Source organism: Limulus polyphemus, unplaced genomic scaffold (assembly GCF_000517525.1).
Source record: "Limulus polyphemus unplaced genomic scaffold, Limulus_polyphemus-2.1.2 Scaffold11, whole genome shotgun sequence".
In the NCBI taxonomy this organism is placed as follows: Eukaryota; Metazoa; Arthropoda; class Merostomata; order Xiphosura; family Limulidae; genus Limulus; species Limulus polyphemus.
Window position 1 is genome coordinate 1,463,457 of NW_013665621.1, and position 3,341 is coordinate 1,466,797.

Sequence of the window (3,341 nt, forward strand, 5' to 3'; positions counted from 1 at the left end):
CACAATTCGTTAGTAAAAGAGTAGCCCAAGAGTTGGCGGTGGGTGATGATGACTAGCTGCCTTCTCTCTAGTCTTACACTGCTAAATTAGGGACAGCTAGCGCAGGTAGCCCTTGTGTAGCTTTGCGCGAAATTCCAAAACAAATAAACCAAGTAGGATTTTAGCCGATTACTTTTGGAGTTTTATTTTCACAAGCTGCCGGAAGGATTTTTATTTCATATATTTTTTATATAAACACTTCACTTTCAAAGCCAAGAGTTACGAGAACTGAGCTCATGCACATCATTACACAAGATACGATTTCATGGGCTAACAAGTATCACCGAAATAATCACTAAGTAAACATTTACACAGTATTAGACTTGACATTTTTTATAAATTGGTTTTATTGTTTTTCCTTCACCACTTAAAACTTTGTATTTCTATTTTATAGCAAAGCTACCAAGGCTATCTGCCACCATCCCGAAATTTAGACGACTGACCAGAGGGTAAGATGCCAGTTCGCGTCACCCTACCACCCACTATTCACACTAGGGGATTGACCGTCGCTCTTATAACGCACCCACAGCTTAAAATGCGAATAGTTTTTTGTGGTATCGCATGGATCCGAAACCGATTTACCACCTCCAAAATCCAAAGGGCCAACTCATATTGTTATCTCAAACAGAATATTATTTTAGCAAAATGTCAGAATTGCACCTTCGCAGTTTAGAGATCAGTATCTGTATTTATCTATAAGCTCAGAAACCTGGCATCTGGTTTGTACATATCAGAATATTATTTTAGCAAAATGTCAGAATTGCACCTTCGCAGTTTAGAGATCAGTATCTGTATTTATCTATAAGCTCAGAAACCTGTCATCTGGTTTGCACATATCAGAATAACCTTTTTTATTCTAAAAAATAATGAATAACACCCGAAATATTTTGAACATTGGAAAATTATTAATAAAGAAACAACGTTTATCTTCTTTTCTTACTTTAATTAAACACCCCTCCCCCATTGACACAGCAGTATGTCTGCGGACTTACAACGCTATAAACCGGGTTCGATACCCGTGGTAGGCAGAGCACCGATAGCTTATTGTGTAGCTTTGCGTTTAACTATAAATAAACAAACAATTAATTAAACGTTTGGCCAATTCGATGAACACGACAATAAACCTTATAGGTAAAACAGTGTTAATTACACTTTCTAGCTGAAACAGTATTAATTAATTGCCTCTAACTAAAGATTGGTCGAGCGTGGTCCAGAAAGAAGCGTGCTGGAACATGGACCTGCGGGTCCAACGTTCGTGCCCCGTTACCACACACACAAAAAAAATAATATTCGCGCTCTGTACTTTGGAACCGTGGGGCGTTAAAAGAGTGACGGTAAAATCCTGCCTAATATTTAGCCAGATAAGTGTATCCCAAGAGTTGACGATGGGTGATGTTGACTCAAAATTGGGGTGACTATATCGTTGATAGCCCTTGAGTTGCTTTGTGCGAATATCCAAAAACAAAACAAAATATTGAAGATCAGAAATACAGTCCAGAGGCCTATAAAAGACCACAGAATTGTGAAGTTATTTATGTTTATCATTCAGTTCCCCTAGCGTTAGAAATGATTGTTTATTGTCAAATACGAAGCATCACAATGAACTATCTATGCTCTTCTCGCCGCTGGTATCGAAACCTGATTTTTATCTTTAAAATCACTCGGAATAAACGCGCCTAGTTACCTCACGGACAAATATGTTAGTGTGTTATTAATCTTTATTACAATTTCTTAGAATGTCGTGGTTTCATTACAAACAAGCTTTAATGTGGTAGATAGTAAGCTTTAGAATTCTTCAAGGTTCTAAGATACTTAACTTATCTTGATCTAAAATTAAACGCGTCTCATTTATTTTTTGGAAAGAAAAATGTGAGTATTATCTCAGTATGTATTGTTTGTATGTTTGTTTACGTTTCGCGCAGAGCAACTCGAGAGCTATCTGTGCTAGGTTTCCCTAATTTCGAAGTGATAGATTAGAGGGTATGCAGCTAGTCAACACCACTCACCACCAGAAGGTACTCTATAGCAACTAATACTGAAATGATAGTCAAATGGGTTTTATTTTACACATCCTCACTTCAGTTGAGGTTCCGGACAATAACCATTCATAAAAAGTTGTTAATCTTCTGGAGAACTAGGAAAGTGCTTTCTTTCCATGTATTTCTCTTTGAACTATGTTGCATAAAAACTAAAAAGTTACTTTTTTTTAAAGACTTTACTCAAATACCTTATGGTCCATATTTGTGGTCGCTTATTTTATTAACATAGTAAATAACACTTACATGATACGTATAGATAACACTTACATGTTAAATATCATGGCTCGATGGCTGTTAAGTAAAGTTTTGGTTTTAAGCTTTACACTGAAAAACGTAATCATGAAATTTTTAAGTTAAATTCACTGGGTTTAGATTGTTATTTTCAGATTTCCCCTTTATAAGGCTAAATACAAAAATGTGTTAATCAGTAGCTCAGAAAAAAAAACAATAATGCTTCAGTGAATGTTTTCATTATTGTGTTGGTTTGTGAGTTTCATTTATATGTGTGAACTTTAAAAAATAGTAATATCAGATATTGGTTCTACACGGAATCGAACCAGACTTGATATTTTCATTAACAGACATAAACTGACACAGACGTGTTGTTTTATATACACTTTACCATCTATGTGATGCCTTTAATATTTACTTCATAACTGTTAATTCACTTGACCTGTATCTGTACCTAAGACAAGAATCAGTGTTTGCTTGTAATTAAGCATAAAGCTACACAATGGGCTATCTGTGCTCTGCCCACCACGGGTATCGAAACCCGGATTCTAGCTAGTAAGCCCGCAGACATACCGCTGTGGAATCACTACTACTACTACTACTAGGCAAGTGAATAATGCTAAACTAACGAAATAGGATAGTTTTAAAGATACATAGTATGGTGGAATCACTACCACTACTAGGCAAGTGAATAACGCTAAACTAACGAAATATGATAGTTTTAAAGAGACATAGTATGGTGGAATCACTACTACTACTACTAGGCAAGTGAATAACGCTAAACTAACGAAATAGGATAGTTTTAAAGAGACATAGTATGGTGGAATCACTACTACTACTACTAGGCAAGTGAATAACACTAAACTAACGAAATTGGATAGTTTTAAAGAGACATAGTATGGTGGAATCACTACTACTACGCAAGTGAATAACGCTAAACTAACGAAATAGGATAGTTTTAAAGAGACATAGTATGGTGGAATCACTACTACTACTACTAGGCAAGTGAATAACACTAAACTAACGAAATTG